An 18,574-nucleotide genomic window follows, 5' to 3' on the forward strand; every position below is an offset into this window, starting at 1 on the left:
ACAAAAGCTGTGTAGAAGATCGGTTATTGTAATGGCTTAGCATTCAAACCTCATTGTTTCTTCAGAGGATATCCAAATTCTAAATAGTAGGATTCCTACTTCAAGTTCAACTCATTTTGATTACAGGTTACATTATATAAAACATTATGGGACATGAAAAGTGTTACCTTTCATATATTAATATGTTAGCCAGCAAAAAGGAGAAATCGATCAAAAATACCTACTATCAGAGTTTTATGATATAAGACCAGAGCTCAAATTAGGGCCAGATGGTGGGAGCTTTGCCCAAAGCAAAGCTGAATGTTGAGGGTCCTGATAACATTTGTAGTCCTTTGACAACATAGAAACAAAAAGCTTTGATCACCTGATTAGTAAGAATAATTAGCTAAAATAAGAAGCAACCAGATTGTGGGCTAGGTTGAGTTCCAACCTTGGCTCCTTTGACCTGCCCAACATTTGTTTTTCCTTCTGGGTTCCCCAACATCAGTTCTATGCTCATATTCCAGATCTCCAAATCTTTTCCATGGGGTGCAGGTGGGGGGGGAAGAACAGAAATGTCTGATGGTCTTTTTGTAGCTCTTTCCCTGGAGACAACAATCAATAGTTAGTTATATTTTTGTGTTGGACCTCCTTCATTGGTAGGTTCCAATGTACTGCTTAACAATGTTAGTTGTTATGTGCAAGCCTAATACTACTACTGTTTAGTTAGAGTTTAATTTAAGGATAAAATGAGATACTCAAAAGTCATCAAATAGGTAACAGGAGGTTTACTTTGCCCTAACACAGCAAGGATGTGCAAAAAAAGATATAGTGGAACTAAGCTTCAATGGACATTACCCCATTGTCTCCCTATGGAAACATGTCTGATCAGCAGAGCAGGATATGGTGACTCAAGTCACATCCAAAATTTAGAAATCAGAGGAGCCTTGACTGTAAATGGGTGGGTATTTCTATGCCCTTAGGTGACTAGAGAGTCATGTTAATGAAGTGGGTTTTAAGCATTCAAGTACCAGATACAGCTATGTTCACTTTTAGGGAAAGCTACTTCCTACTGCAAGGTAATGGATAAACTCCACCAACTACTAGGTACCATGGACAGAGCACTGGGCCTGAAGTCGCTGAACACAGATCTGGCCCCAAACACTTACTAGTTATGTAACACTGGCGGAGAGATTTCTACCTGTTTCCTCGGGTGTAAAATGGCAATTATAATAGCACCTACCTGGCAGGATTGTTGTGAGCATGAGATAATATTTGTAAAGTGCTGAGCACAGTGCCCATCACATAGTAGGCATTTAATAAATACTTCTTCCCTTTTCTTTCCCTTTCATACTAGTATTAAGAGGTGGATCCTAAGGAATTTTAGCTGCTTGGCCTGTGCCATTCTCTCTTACTTTCAAACACCAGGCTGTTTCTGCTGCATCTCAGTTGAGGAGAGCTTTAAAGGCTGAATTTTGCTCTGCTTAGTAAAATGATTTTATAGAATCAAAAAACATGGAACGCAGAGATTATTACTTCAATTAATCAGCCTGGTGATCATAAATACATTGTATTGTAGAAGGGGTAGAGGGAATGTAGATTTGATCTGAAGTCAGAGGACCTCAGATATTTTATCCAAAGACACAGGACATACGCATAAAGAAATTAGGCAGAGTAGGAGTTGCATTCATATGTAAAAGACAAAATGAGTGGTAAGGGAAAAAAAGTAACAACAGTGTTCAGGGGAGGCTTGTTGGAAAATAGCCAATTGGATGCTTTGAAAAATAGAGTTTTGATAAAGGTTTAAATTATTTCCAAGGTTCTCTCTGTTACATTCTTTAAAGAAGGTCTTAGGAAGCCCTGACTAGATCCATTTTCCTTTATACTCTTATTACTCAAGAGCAGGAGAATTGACCAAACATAATAGGTTCTTCATAGCTAGTGGTCAGTCTGGACTGAGCTTCTTGAGGTGGTCCTAGGAAAACCTCAACTGCCTCAAGCCTTTGAAGGCAATGCTACCCTCCCAGGGCAGCAGGTGCAGTGGCAGGGGTGGGGAGGGAGGACCAGTAGTCAGAAGGGCAGATCTATCTATCTGCACAGACGTGGGTTGGAGCAGATCAGATTGCTGCAACAAATGGCCCCACACAAAGTATAAATAAAACTGCACATATTTCCAAAGTAACAAGTGTCTCAGCATTGTGTTGTCAGAGTGGAGAACAAACTTAACAGCTTTTATTAAGCAGAAGAGTCATCTGCCACAACCATCCCTCCCCATCACAACATTCAACACAAAACTCTGCCCAGTATGAATGTTTATGCCTCAGTATTTGCTAACACTTCTCAGAAGAAAAACATTTGCTGATGAACCAAACATTTGCTTTGGAATTCACCACTTAGGCTGTGAAGACACTTGATTTTGTTTGTTTACCAGTATCGCCTTTGTAGACCAGTAAGTAAAATGAAACTCAAGGATCAATTTTCTTTTTTAAGTCTGAAGACATGTCTATTGGTCCTGTTAATACATTTGGTAGAGAATATCATATTTCATATGGGCAGCTGGGTGGTACAGTGGATACGGTGTCAGGACTGGAATTTGAAAGACTCATTTTCCCAAGTTCAAATCTGGCTTTAGACACATACTATCCATGTGACCCTGTGCAAGTCACTTAATCCTGTTTTCCTCACTTTCCTCATCTGCTAAATGAGCTGGAGAAGGAAATGGGAAATCACTCCAGGATCTTTGCCAAGAAAACCCCAAATAGGGCCACAAAGAGTTGGACATGACTGAAAAATGACACAACCTTAGTTCATATCACATCATGAACAAAAATTAACCAAGTACCTACTATGTGTAGAGAACCATGCTTAGTGATAAGAATTAACTGATACTTTCTGCAGGTGTTTCCTGAGGGCCTACTATGTGCACACTGCCTTGCTAGTTTGTTTGGGATGCAAGATGGCATAAGCTATTGAAGACATCACTGTATCAAAAAGTATCTAGTAAGCTATCTATTATGTGTCAGGCACACTGTGTTAGCTGCTGAGGCTACAATCTTAAAATTGGGATAACCCCTGCTGTCAAGGAGGCTGTCGTCTACTGGTAAACACAGAATGTTCACCAATAAGTAAATATAACCTATATATAAAAGAAGTGCAAAGTGGTTGGAAGACAGCAACTGAGGAAATCAGTAAGCCCTCACACCAGAGGTGCTAGTTTTCCTGAATAACCCCTACGTCCCAGCCACTGTCTAAGATGAATCCAAAATATGGATTCAAAGGGCTATATGTCAAACTCCAGGCAATTGGCTTTTTTCCACTGTAGATGAAAAAGAAGGATTAACAATTGATGGAAAAGATTTCTCATTTTGGGCATTCAATTATCATCAGCAATGATCAGTGAACAACCACAGCATTTGTATTCTACCATCTAAGTAACCAAAGTAATAATCAGGAGACCATGAGAGGGATTCTAAAAGAATTGAAAAAACAAACCCACATGTTACTTTTAGCTTTCCTCCCTTCCTCCATTAATTCTTCTATCTAGATAGCTAAAATGAGCACAGTATAGTGAGGGAGGGGGAAGTATCGGCTTTGTCCTCAAGAGATCTCTCAGCTCAGTGGCGTGTTGGATAAGAGTGCTGGGGTCAGGAAAATCTGAGTTCACATCCAGTCTCCAGCACTTCCTAGCTGTGTGACTTTAGGCAATTCACTTAACTTCTGTTTGTCCCAGTTTCTTCAACTATAAAATAGGGATGATAATAGCATCTACCTCCCAGGGTTGTTTTGAGGATCAAACGAGACAGTATCTGTAAATGCTAACTTAGCACAGTGCCTGGCACACAGTAGATGTTATTAATATTGCTGTTGTTCATATCTTAGCTTTGTCACTTACTTCCTGTGTGACCTTGGACAAATGATTTAATCTGTCTCAGGCTCCATTTATGCATCTTTAAAAGAGAAGAGATTGAAGAAGAATGAATGACTTTTAAGATCCCTTGCAGTTTTCTCTCTGTGATCTTCTGATCCTAAGACCCACCCCTTCCCTGGGACTCTATTTCTTCATTTGTAAAACAAAGGGACTGGACTTCTGGCTCCTAAAGTACCTCCTAGCTCTAAATGTGTGATATTATAACCATATTATTATTGTGTGGTAATGCTGATTTTTTGGGGGAAGGTAATATGCACTTATTAAGTGCCTACTGTGTTCCAGGCATTGTGCCAAATGTTTTAGAAAAATTATCTCATCTGATCCTCACAATAACCCTTGGAGGTAGGTGCCATTATTATTGCCATTTTGCAGATGAGAAAACTGAGGCACATAAAGGTAAAGTGACTTGCCCAAGGTCACACAGTAAATGCCTGAGACCAGATTTAAATCAGATCGCTGAGACTCCAGGCCCAGTGCTTTATATACTGTACCACCTACATGCCTCTATTTTATACCAACACTAATTCTATACTAATTGCATCAGGTATAGGTGGCTTCAATATCATAAATAGGAAAATCTGGAGAAACTTTCTGCTGACAGAGAATCTTTTTTTCTTCCTTGATTTTGCTCAGTAGGACTTATTATGACTCTGCCTCTTCCCCTTTTCCCCTCAAAAAAAATGACATGCACATATATCTTTTTCTTGACACTCTACTTGATGGCAATTCCCATCAAATCACTAGAAAAAAAGTTATTCTTGGAGACTTATCTAGTAAGATTTTAAAATACACATGGCAAATATGTTAGATGAGACCCTTAAAGGCTATATTTTGCTCTTCCAAGTAAAATGCTTTCATTAAATCAATAAACAACAAACAGACAGGGATCTTATATTCATTATAGGGATCGGACAGCCTTATGGTCACAAATATTGTCCATTGTAGAAAGTAATTTTGAAAGTCTATTGGTATCTTTTTTGTATTTTCATATGTAGATGCAAAAACATTCCTTCAACTTAGTTGTAGATAATTATCTTTTGTTACTTTTGGAGCAGGCACAGTGGGAAGGGGATAGTAAGAGGCCCATCTGTGATATTTTTCTGATCTTTTAGAATCTCCCCCAAACCACTGCCAAGATCATCATCACAGCCATTACTGCACATTAATACTTAAAAGGCTGAGATGATAGAATCCAAATATGATGGTTAAATATCATTGCTATTCAGAATTACAACCCTTTCCAAATGGGAATTTATTTTTGTCTCTTAACAATTTTCCAATTTCATCCACAAATACTTTCCAAATAATTTATATATATATATATATATATATATATATATATATATATATAAAACTTGCCTCATGCCCACATTATTTTCCCTCTGTACCTGTTTGTTTGGTTTGTCAGGTTATATTGCATCTAGATATTAATAATCTTAATTAATAATCATCATTAGTAATATATGATAGTCATTGATAATCTCCTTCCATCATGTTTTGTACCTGAGTTGGTTATCCCAGATGGTGTTATCCTTAAAAGGTGTACTCTTCAATTTGACAAGGAAAAAAAATGATCAGATGACTTTCTGGGTTCCTTATTGCTTCCTCATTGCAACTATCGTATTGGGTTGTTTTGGCGTTTTTTTGCTTTCTGGTGAGGCAATTGGGGTTAAGTGACTTGCCCAGGGTCACATAGCTAGTAAGTGCTAAGTGTCTGAGTCTGGATTTGAACTCAGGTCCTCCTGACTCTAAAGCCAGAGCTCTATTCACTGCACCACCTAGTTGCCCCCTATCATATTGTTTTGTGTCAAAGCTAATGTGTTTATGTTTATCTCTATCCCACTTTCCAGAATCAATGGTCTCAAACAAGTTGACTTGTCATTTTTATCCAATAACATATCTTATTCCTATCTTTTTCCTCTTCTGGTTTCATACTTAATTTGAGCTTTTCCACAACCAGCTGATAATCTGACTGCAGAAAGACAACTTAGTCTAAAACAGAAATCTATACGAGTAACAGCAACTGTGACATTATTAATCACAACATTCCTAATAATTTTCAGTCTTCTAAGTGAGTTATGTAGATTTTCTTATTTGAACCTTACACATATAATACAGCCTGTGTATTATGTATATTGATGGGGAAAATAAGGATCAATATTCTATGGGTGGAAATGTATGTAAGTGGATCAACAAAATATAAATAGGGATGTCTTTGTGATTTTATTGATATAAAGAACTATTAGATAAGGCAAATGACTCTCCCAATTCAGATCAATGCCTTCTATGAAATATTTTGTCTAAGAGATTTTCCAAGAGCACTGAGAAATAAAGGAACATGCCCAGATCACAAAGCCAATTCACTTCAGAAGCAAGTCCTTATAGGCTCTGAGTCCAGCTCTCTATAAAACGTGCCATCACAACACACACATACACACAGACACATACATATACATATACATACATATATGTGTGTATATTTGCAAAATAAATATAAATATTATATATGTATGAAAAATAAATGCAAAGTAAAATATTGGGACACTAATAATAATAGATAATAATGCAGGACTTAAGTTTTGTAGAGTCCTTTACAAACATAATCATATTTGAACTTCCATCCTGTAAAGTAGGTGCTATTATTATACCCATGTATAGAAAAAGAAACTGAGGCTAAAAGGTTAAGTGATTTGTCCAGAGCCATGGAACTCAGATGTTTTTGAAACCAAGTTCAGTGCTCTGTCCACTAGACCACACTAGCAGCTGGAGGACATCAGCAAAGACTTCAGGTAGAAGGTAACATTCAAATCCCAAACTAGAGGAAACAAAGGAATCCTAAGAAGTGAAAGTTAGAAGGGAATCTGCTCCAAGCATGAGAATGAGCCAGCCAGCGCAGAGTAACAGAGATGAGAGATGAAGTGCTACACACTGATGGTAAGTTTCAGAAGCAAAATGTGAATAGTTCTTGAAAGTGAGTCCACATTTTCTCCAGTGCACTAGGCTGCTTCTAGAAATAGTTCATTCATTTCAATTAAGACATAGTCAATTTCATTCTTCTGTCATTCAGCACTGGCATTTTCAATGAATATTTAGTCTTTCATGAGGCTTCGGGGGCAGGATATGCTAGTAAATGTTTAACAACTAAACTAAAATATTTAATTAACCAACAAATGCTTAATTTGTTCCCCCTAGTGAAAAAATGTATGCACAAGAATTTTCAGTTTAATCTGCATTATTAATATTTTCTCTATCACTTTCTTAAATCTAGACAATCTACAAAACAATAAACCAAGATCTGATTTGTAACTTTGGCTGATTTCAGAGGTGTAAATGAGCTGTCAGGAAATTTAAAAATTAACTCTCAGAGAGAGTATACTCTTGCTTCCGAGAAATGCTAAAAGGTGTTATCTTCTTTTGTATTTTTATTTTGAACCATATTTTTTTTCCATTTTTCTCAGAGAGAAGGAAGCAGAGAGGAGAAGAGAGGAGAAAAGAGGAGAAGGGAGGAGAGGAGAGGGGAGAGGAGAGAAGGGAAGGGGAAGAGAGGAGGGAAGGGGAAGAGAGGAGGGGAGGGGAGGAGATGTGAGGAAAGGACAGAAGAGGAGAGTAGTAGGGAGGAGAGGGAGAGAAGAGGAGAGGGGAGGGAGAGGAGAGAAGAGGAGAAGTGAGGGAGAAGGAAACAGAGGGACACAGAAGGGAGGAAGAGAGGGAGGGGTTGGGGGTGGGAGGAAAGGTGGGAGGGAAAGAGAGGAGAGAAGAGAGGAGAAGGAAGGAGAGGAGAGAAGAGGAGGGAGAGGGAGAAAGGGATAGGGAGAGAGGGAGAGGGAGAGAGGGAGAGAAGGAAGTAAAGAAGGAAGGAAAGTATTTGGGACTGATCAAAATGACTTAACAAGTATAGATAGACTGTAGACTGTAGACTGTAACTGATCCCCTCAACACGGATGTAAACTAAATAGTTACTAAATTACAGAATCTCACAGCAGGAAGGATGTTGAGACATTAGTTGGTCTAACCTGGGCCCAAATAAGAATGCCCTCAACAGTGGATGAGGGCTCATTCAGTCTTTCCTTGAAGACTTCTGGGACAGGGAAACTCACTACCTCTGAAGGCAGCCCCCTCTGTCCAGACAGCTGTGGTTTTCAGGAAGTGTTTCATAACATCAAGCCCGATGAAATATTGGAGAAGAGATGGAAAAGATCTCAGTGGTCATCATGTCCAGCTGTCTCATTTTACTGGTGAGGCAGCTGCGGCCCATAGATTAGAAGTGATGGGACTAAGGTCAAATGGATGGTAAATATATATATATATATATATGTATACATACATACATATATATTTCTCATTATGTGTCAGGTACTGTGCTAAGCACTTTACAAATATCTCATGTAATCCTCCCAACCATTCTATTATTATCCCTATCTTACAGATGAGAAAACTGAGGCAAATAAAGCAAGTGAATTTCCCAAGATCACATAGCTAATAATTGTCTGAGCCTGGATTTGAACTCATGTATTTCTGACTATAGGATCAGCACTCCATCCATTCTGCCACCTGGCTGCCTCAAGAATTAGCTATTATTAAATAACTAATAAATAATAATGTTTACATAGCACTTTAAGGTATACAAAACAATTTCACAAATATTATCTTATTTGATCCTCACAACAACACCGGGAGAGAGGTGCTATCATCCCTATGTTATACATGAAGAAATTGAGATAGACATGAAGTGACTTGCCCAAGGTCACACTGCTAATAAATGTCTAAAGTCAATTTTGAATTCAAATCTTCCTGATTCCAAGTTTAGCACTCTATACACTAGGCCACCTGGATTCTTCTGATAATGGCACGTACCTCACAGGGTTGTTGTGGGGGATCAAACAGTATAATATTAGTGAAGTGATTTACAAACTTTAAAACTATATAAATAATATTATAATTATAATTACTCTGATCTCAACAACAATATTTCCAATATGTTATACTACCTCTTCAGTTATGGCGGCCATATAGTTATTTCCATTTCATGAATACTTTGTTAGTGCTCTTTCCTATTCCCTGAAATTAGCTGTACCTACATATTTTGGAGTGGACAGTTCCAGGCCTGGAGTCAGGAAGGCCTGAGTTCAAATTTGGCCTCAGACACTTATCAGCTGTGTGACGCTGAGCAAGTCACTTAACCCTTTTTGCTTCAGTTTCCTCATCTTTAAAATGAGCTGGAGAAGGAAATGGTAAACCACTCCAGTATCTTTGCCAAGAAAACCCCACAAAAAAGGATGAAGAATCAAACATGACTGAAACAACTAAACAATTTTCTTAATATATAATATTTGGCATTAACTTATCTATGTACTTATGGACCGCCTCACCTCCACCACAAGGTAGAATGAATATAAGTTTCTTCATGGAAAGATTATTTCCATTTTTCTTCGTATCCCTTGAACCAAGCATAATGTCTGAGTCATAATAGTTATTTAATCAGTGCTGTGGGATGAAATAGAATGGGATGGAAGAGAACTGACCTGAACTGAAATGAACTTCATATATAATGAACCAAAGACTCAAGGTCCTGGTGCCTTAAGCCCCATAGCACATTGGTCAGAGAGCTAAGGCTTGTAAGCTGGTCCCCTGATTCTTAGCCACAAACTCAGTCCATCCTCAGGTTGCAGCAGAAACATCTTCACTCAAAGAAATCAAGGTAGATTTCTTCACACATAAAGGAAAAAATTGTAAGGAAATGAGGGTAACAAGATGCGGAGGGGAGGAGAGAAAAAATTTGTAAGGAAGATTATGGATGGATCTTCAGGGAAGGAAATCATCTCCCTGCAATCAAATTCAAAACTTGAAAGACAGGTCAAGAAAGCTCACCCCAAACCACTCCAGTTAAAAATAAATCTGTCTTCTACACACCATCGAACTTGTTACAAAATATGCTCGGGGAGATGTTCTGGGACAGGGGAACAGTCACTACCTACCTAAAAGATGGATGATTTATACTTTAAGCTCTTTGAGGCCCCGGCATACATGAAATGTTAGCCTTAGCCAAAGAAGGCCCAATTAAAATTCACAAACCTATTGATCTTTCACTCTGCTCCACTGAACTCTCCTATGAATCTAGCTCATAAACAAGATGGCAAAGAGAAAGAACTAAGGATTTTTGTATGATCTTTTCTGGAATTTCTTTCCTTAGCAAAGCAAAATGGAATGAAGCATTCCCCCACATCAGTCCCAGTGTTGGCCCAATGGTTGATAAGAGTTAGAAAAATAACTGAAATCAGAAAATGAATCCCGGCCACTTCTTCAAAGTAAACTCTAAACATGTTTTTTCTGTTCTAAAGTGGATATTTTCTTCACAGTAAAGAGGTGTGCAATTTCATTCGATATTCTCATTGATGGACCCCCTCCACACCTTTCTGACTCAAATCAAAATGATCTATCAACTGTAGGCTAATCTTCCAGTAATGAACTTTTTTATGTTAACCTGGAATGGTCCAGGCACCCCACACGCATAAATCTATCATCTGGCCAGTATCCAAAAGCTTGGTAAAACCCTCTCTCCAACTTATATTCTAATGGAATTCCCTCTTCCACCTCAAGATGCCCCTTGCAGCTAGCTCAATGAGGTGGTAAAGCAGAAATTTAATGGAGGAAAGCACAGAACCAAGATATAATAAGGAGCATTGGGATTATACTCTATCAATAGAATAGGCCCTGAGCAAAGCTTATTTTCAGTTTCACTTGACTCTATTATTGTAAGGAACTTACCATGGGCATGAAGTCTGGTGGGGCTATGGAAAGATTCCCTAGAGACAGAAAAGCTTATTCTCCTCTGGAGACAGTGTGGAACAATGCATAGCATGCTAGAGTTAGGATCAGTAAGACTTGACTGCAGAACTGCCATAGTGGATAGAATGATTAATGGGGAGGTAGGAATATCTTGTTTTAGAGTCCACTATAGACATATCTTACTTTCTGTATGACTCTAAGTCAATCAAATCTTTCTGTGCCTTGCTTTCCTCATATGTAAAAAGGAGAAAGTTAGATCTTAATTAGTTTTGAGGTCTTTCCTGCCTATGTAACCCTAGGCAAGTCATATAACCTTTCTGAGACTCATTTTCCTAATCTATAAAATGGGGACAATAATTCTCATTATAACTACCTCCCAAGGCTGTGGTGTAGCTCTGATGAGATAAGGCATGAAACATTTTTGGCAAATATTAAACCACGACAAACATTTTGGCTATTTAAAAAATTGTCCTTGGTTCTATTCTAATTCCAATGGTACCCAGCATCCTCAGGTTGATCCCACCTTCCTGGAAGCCTCAATGATCTGAATCCTTTTCAAACAAATATGCCTTTTGCTTATTTGTTTTTGTTTTGTTTTCTTTTCTCCAGAGACCAGCTGTTTTCTTAGTTGATAGGCAGCTAACCTAATAAATTGGTCAGACTTATGTGACAGTTGGAATCACTAATTCTTCAGATCTCCTTCATCATGTAAGATCTTAGATACAGAGCTACAAGACACAGATCTCAGTGGTCTTCTAGATTAATACCCACATTTCACAAAGCAATTAAAAAAAAAAAACTAGAGTCCAGGTTGGATAAGTGATCTGCCCAAGGTCATACCTGTAGTATCAGAAGTAGAGGTGGAACCCTGGTCCTCTGAGATAATATGCATAAATTGTACTGGAAGCTGGAGGTATAAGGAAGCACGTAGTGTATTGAGAGCTTGCCTCAGGGTCTAGAAGACAAGGATTCAAGTTTCACTTCAGTTACATACTGGACAAGGAATTTTAACACCTCAGTATCAGAGGTAACTCTGTGCAGCACAGGGGCTACTAGTTACTAGTAACGAGATATTCCTCACTGGTGTCTCCTTACACATAAAACCATGAGTGTTGCAAAATAAATTAATAGATGAATAAATAAATGAAGATACAGATAGATGGTCATGATAAAAAGATAGAGATAGATACATAGATAGATAGATGGATAAGTAATAGTTGATGGATAGAGAAAGGAAGGAAGAAAGGAAGGGAGGAAGAAAGGAAGGGAGGAAGGAAGGAAGGGAGGAAGGAAGGAAGGAAGGGAGGAAGGAAGGAAGGGAGGAAGGAAGGAAAGATAGATAGATAGATAGATGAATGGATGGACAGATATAGATGGCTCAGGCTTCCGACTGAGTCTTTAATTTGTTCAGAGGATAATGAAAATACTCTCCTACAGGAGCATGTAGAATTTTGGACAGATGAGGACACACGTCTAGTTTAATAAGTTGAAAAGGAACATCCTTGGGGCAGGCCTGATTAGGGAAAACCTGAGTAATCTCAAATGCAGCACTCAAGGGAGCCAACATTTTGTCATCTCTTCTTATGACTCTGACCTCGGTTCATGGCCAAAGGTCAATTTCTTCCGCCCACTATTCTGGTATAGATCCCTGATTGGGCACCAAGTCTCAGGTCCATGACCATTCTGGGCCCCTCCTCACATCACGTCCCACCCCAGCACCAATCCAGAGATGCTGGCTCCTATTCTCATCCCCACAGATCCTGTCCATGTTAATTATAATAAAATATGGCAATTATGCTATAACTCCCATGATGGCCCCAAGGAAGACGCCCACGAGACAAAAGCAGCCAAATATTTTCAGAAAATCAGAAAAATGATTCTTAGACAAGGCAAAAAACCAAAGCTGATCTAAAATGGAATTTGGTAGTATGGTTGATGTTATACGCAGTGTTTCAGCAAAATGTAAACATACTCAAGTAACTGAAGAAATGTATTTATAATGGAAATTACATTATGGTATCATGGCCCTAAGTTCATGGAAGCAAATATTCAGAAACATTTAATGTCAATTTTTATGCATTTGTAAAAATTCAATTAAATTTCATTCAATAAACATTTATTAAACATTTACTATGTCCAAGATTATGCTAGGCACTGGGATAAAAAAAATAAAATGAAAAAGAATATTTCTTACCCTCAAGAAGCTTACATTCTCTTAAGGAAGGTTAAGCATGTAGTCTTACAAGCAAATACAAACTTTATTGATAAATCTATCCTTTAAGTATATTTTAAGCCTATTCATACATTACTTTTCTTCACTCACTGTCAGGTTTATTCATCATTCTTTACTCATGACACTCCAAATCTAATTGACACGTTTTTTTGCAGTAGCTGTCCTTCAGGCCTAGAATATTGTCCCTCCTTACCGTGACCCCCTAGAATCCCTCATTAACTTCAGGATTCAGCTCAAGTGGCATCTTCTATATAAAATATTTTCTAATTGCCCAGAAGCTGGTACATGCCCCCTCAAAATTATTTTATATTTGTTTAATATATAAGTATGCATGTCTATGTCATCTCTCTTGGTATAATGCAAAATCCTTGACAGCAGAGACTGCTTCACTTACATGTTTGTATTCCCTGTGTTAGGTACAGTGCCTGACACGTGATTGTTGTTGTTTGGTTGTTTCAGTCATGTCTAAGCCTCCATGACTCTGTTTTGGGGTGTTCTTGACAAAGATACTGGAGTGGTTTGTCATTCCCTTCTCCAATGACATTCCCTTCTCCAGTGCCATTTCCTTCTCCAGGCCTGATGCTTAAGATTTGCTTAATATATGCTTATTGATTGATTGTGTGGTTTTGGTGGGGAACAATAACCAGGAAAGCTTCTGGAAGCAGATGGAACCTCAGTTGTATACTGAAGGAAGTGAAGGCCTCCAAGAGTCAAAAATGAGAAAAAGTGTGTTTCCAGTCAAAGGGGAAGAGATTGCAAAGCCACAGAGAGGGGAGATGGGATGCCAACCTGGAAGAACAACCCAGAGGCCAGTTTGGTCGGAGTCCAGAGTACCTACGGGGGAGTGATGTATGCAAAGCCTGGAAAGGTAGGCTCCAGCCAAGTGTGAAGGGCTTTAAGTGACAGTCTGAGGAGTTTGTATTTTACCCCGGGGGCAGAAGGGAATAGAGAACAAGCAAGCTTTCCAGCCTGACACACATGTGCCCATGTTCCTGACGCAATGGCAGAACCGACTCACCCACTGTGCTAATTTAACTCTGCCTGTGTTGAAGGCTTCCTGGCAGAGTCAGTGTTTTTCAGAGTCCCCTACAAGTCAAGGCTAAAGGCATGAGAAAAGAGACCAGTGATCCAAGCTGGAAGAGGCCCCTCTGGACTATATTTTCTGTTTTCAAATAGCACGTTATTATCCACTTTTGAGGCTGAAACAACAGGCTTCATTTCATGATTGTGGAAGGGCAGTGAGGCACAGGGCTGGACTTGTGACCACAAAGCGAGGTCTAAGCCTCTGTTCTGTTACAGTGTAAATACTGGTACTTCCTTTAGTCTCTCTGACCTTCCATTTTCCCATCTTTCATCAAATTTAAGAGACCTTCCAGCTGCAGGTTTTATAACCTCTTAAGATTTCTGTGTTTACCCAGAATGCAGTTCTTGGAGTGATCTGCCACATGACCAGTGTCAATACTGTGATAGAACCTACCTCCCAGTGTTGTGAGGATCAAATACGATACAAATTATAAGGCACTTAGCATAATGCCTGGCACATAATAAACACTACGTAAATGTTAGGTGTTATTATGTTTTGATCCACAATACTTCTTCAGTTCATGCCCTTTTCTCTAATCTTTCCTCAATATAGGAACCAAAGTGATTTCCTTGAAGTACAAATCTGACCATGTCACTCTCCTACTCAATAAACTTCACTGACTCCTTATTCCCTCATTCTCATTAAGATAAAAAACAAAATAAAATGTATTTTAAAAGCTCCTATAGTTATCTTTTAAATCTCTTCACAACCTGCTTCTAACCTTAACTTTCCAGCCTCTCAGTATTCCAAGAAATTCTCTAAGATTATGAATTTATCTCTATTGAGAAAAATAGTCCTTCATATGGACCTGTTCCTTATATATTAGTTATTATTAGTTGTAATAACATTTACAGCAATAGTAATAATAACTACATTAATAAAGAGCTTTATGATTTGCAAAACACTTTACAAATATTGTCTCATTTTTCTTCCTATTATTTTAACCCTGGGAGGTAGGTGCTATTATTATTATCCCCATTTTACATATGAGGAAACTGAAGGAGACTTCACTAGTTTAATGACTTGCCCAGGGACACACATATTTATGATCTGGGGCCAGATTTGAACTCAGGTCTTAACTCTTGTTATAACCCTCTACCTACCAAGCTACCTCTCCCTTACTCTGTTCTCAAAACTTCCTGCTAATTTTCCCCCCATAAACAACATGATCTCTGACTTCTGTACCTTTGAACCTAACTGGAATTCTCTCTTTCTTCACCTGCTAAGGGAATGTCTCTGATCTCCACCTCCCCTTACCACCAAGTTGCTAGCCCTATCTCTCTTTAAATATTTTTATTTACATAATGACATACCATATCCCTCACCCCTAATAGAGTAGAAGCATTTTGAAGGCAGGGGCTGTTTTTTCTTGTTGTTTTTGGACCCCATGTGCCTAGGAGGGATGCTGGAAGATAATAATTTCTTAATAAATTTAATACATTGCATTGCATTTCACTGAACTAAATTGAATTGAAATAAGTAAATAGTGATAGAGCCATCTACATCTCTGGAATTCTTTCTTAATTTACATGCCCTAAATAAACCCAAACTATTAGCACAGGGGCTAAGACCTAGCTGTCCCAAGAAGATGACACCTAAACAGAGCAGAAAATCCAGTGAGTGACTTTTTACAGTTACTTGCCAACTTTTGAAGCATTGCCTTTTCTCTAAATCTTAAATCTCTTTGTGCTTAGAGGAGTAACACCTGCTTTGTCATCACCTTGCAGATTCAACAGAAATAATTTTGGCAGCATGGAGATTATTACATCCAGACAGTGCTTCGCACAGAGATCATGGAATCAATCTGCAAAGTGCCTCAGAGCTGGAGAAATAATTGAATTGGGCTTTTCCACACCAAAAAAGTGCAATGAGAACCTCAGGAATACTTAGATAAAGACTGTCTCAAGTGTCTTTGACTTTGGAGCATTCTTGAAATTCCTGGGAGAAAAAAAATCTAAAACAGCCACAAGCTAAGCAAATAAAATTGGGTTCTGAGAAAATTATATCCCTTTGATTGTGTATTTCATTCCCCAGTGAGATGTCTGATAACAACTGTGTTATTTCTACTATGAAGAAGAAGTTATCTGTGGAATGATGCCAGGTGATACCCCACTCAGCAAGTACTTAGCCAGGTAAAATCAGCAGTTCTTACAGAGCTGCCTTCCTCTTTCCTAGGAAAGCAGGACTTTCATTTCAATCAGTCACAGGGTGAACAAAGGGATGTTGTTCACACTGATTTTATACCACTATGCTCGGGGACTGAAACACAACTGAGATTAAAATGTGCACACATGGTCCCTTCTGTTTCCCACCTATCTCCCACACACATTCATACTCTTGATGTGAAAACTCCCATCACTGATACATATCAACAAATTTTATGCAACATAAATTCTTAAGGTGTTTGCAGGAGGCATTAAGAGGTGTTGACTTCCCCATAGTCACAAACTATTATGTGTCAGAGGCAGGATTTGAACCCCCATCTCCTTTTTTCCAAAGCAAAGACAAAGCAAGTCAATAAGCCTCTATAATTTCTTACTATGGACCTCTTACCATCTTATTATGGTCTAAGCATGGTACTACGCACTGGTGATAGAGATGCAAGCAAAAAGAAACACAATTCTTGCCCTCAAGGAATTTATATTTTAATGGAGAAAGAGTTGAAAAGACAAGCGGGGTGAGGGAAAAAATATTTCCATCAAAGTGGGGCAGCAAAATCTGGAGAATGAAGTAGAGATACACTGAGCCCTTCATCAAAATGGAGGTTCCAGTAAGAACTTGACAATATGAAAAGGTTATAGGAAGGAAGGAAGGAAGGAAGGAAAGAAAGAAGGGAGTAAGTAAGGAAGGCAGGAAGGCAGATACAAGGAAAGAAGGAAAGAGTAAAGGGAAAAAAAGTGGCTGGGAGTCAAGATGGCAGAATAAAAAGGTAATCACTGTCACCCTCCCCTATCAACCTCTGGAAACCCAGAAAATATCACCCCAGAAAAAACCCTGGAACAGCTGAACCAGAAAAAGATGGGGTGCAGCAGTGCAGTAGCCCAGGTAGCTAGAGGGATTAACGGGAAAGGCCCCTCTTACCCTGGGGGAAGGGGAGCAGTATGGAACCAGAAGTCACCCTGCCAGCTAGTGGAAAGACCCACTTTAGCACACTAGATTCTAGTGCCTCGGCATTCTACAGCAAAAGAGTCTCCCAGTGCCTCAGCAAAAATAAGGGAAGCAGCACTACAAAGGGCCCCAGGCGGATAAGCACCCTGCAGCATTCATCTGAAAGGAGCTGAAGAAAGCAACCTAGAGTTGCCTGAAAGTTGCAACCTTGTTGATTCCAGCCCAATGCCAGGTAAGCTGTCAGAAGCCTACAGTTTCCAACTGCCAACTAGGAGGAGATCCTGAAGCCCTGGTGGTCGAACAGGCAAACACCAGCAACTGGACCCCAGAGTGCCTCAGTGAGGGCGGGAGAACCATGGAAACCAGCTCAGAAAACCACCATGTGCCTTGGTATTCTATAGCAAAGGAGTCTCCCAGTGCCTCAACAGAAATAAGGGAGGCAGCCCTGCAAGGGGCCCCAAGCAGATAAACACCCAGCAGCACACACCTAAAAGGAGCTGAACAAAGCTAAAGGAAAGGAAAAGCAGGCAACCTAGATTTGCCTGAAAGCCCCAGCCTTGCTGATTCCAGCTCAACACCAGGTGAGCTGCCAGAACCCTACAGTCTCCAATTGCCAACATAAGAGGCACAAGCACACAAAGCCAGTAACAGCTCCCAACACAAGAAGTTTGGGTCAGTGCCCTCTGCTCCCCATCAGGACAGCTCAATCTCTTTAAAGGCCAGGCAATAAAGAAACACGATGAGTAAAAAGAAACATACCATAGATTTATATTATGAGAAGAGTGAAGATCAAGACAGAAATTCTGAAGAGGACAACATTGTCATCAAACTCACATCTGCAATATTAAAAGGGAATATGAACTGGTCTGAAGCCCAAAAAGCCTTCTTAGAAGAGCTCAAGAAGGATTTTAAAAGTCAAATGAGAGAGGTAAAGGAGTCCTTAAAAAGTACAATTGACCAATCTGAAAAAAAAAAGTACACTGAAGAAAACAAATCCCTTAAAAATACAATTGGCCAACTGGAAAAAAAAAAGTACACTGAAGAAAACAAATCCCTTAAAAATACAATTGGCCAACTGGAAAAAAAAAGTACACTGAAGAAAACAAATCCCTTAAAAATACAATTGGCCAACTGGAAAAAAAAAAGTACACTGAAGAAAATAAATCCCTTAAAAATACAATTGACCAAGTGGAGAAGAAAGTACAAAATCTAACAGAAGAAAACAATATGTTAAAAATAATAATTGAACAAATGGAAATGAATGACTCTATGAGAGAGCAAGAATCAGTCAAACAGAAACAAAAAAATGAAAAAAATAGATGAAAATGTAAAATACCTCATGGGCAAAACAACTGACCTGGAAAATCAATCCAGGAGAGACAGTTTAAAAATTATTGGCCTACCTGAAAATCATGATGAAAAAAAGAGCCTGGACAATATCCTTCAGGAAATCATA

The 18,574-nt window shown here is 38.9% G+C and overlaps 1 pseudogene; it reads left to right on the forward strand.

Moving 5' to 3' along the window:
• Nucleotides 1-17,587, forward strand: part of LOC114026862 — a 158,805-nt pseudogene extending 141,218 nt beyond the window's left edge.
• Nucleotides 17,588-18,574: the final 987 nt, after the last annotated feature.

Source organism: Vombatus ursinus, unplaced genomic scaffold (genome assembly GCF_900497805.2).
Source record: "Vombatus ursinus unplaced genomic scaffold, bare-nosed wombat genome assembly UNPS02014847.1, whole genome shotgun sequence".
Classification (NCBI taxonomy): domain Eukaryota; kingdom Metazoa; phylum Chordata; class Mammalia; order Diprotodontia; family Vombatidae; genus Vombatus; species Vombatus ursinus.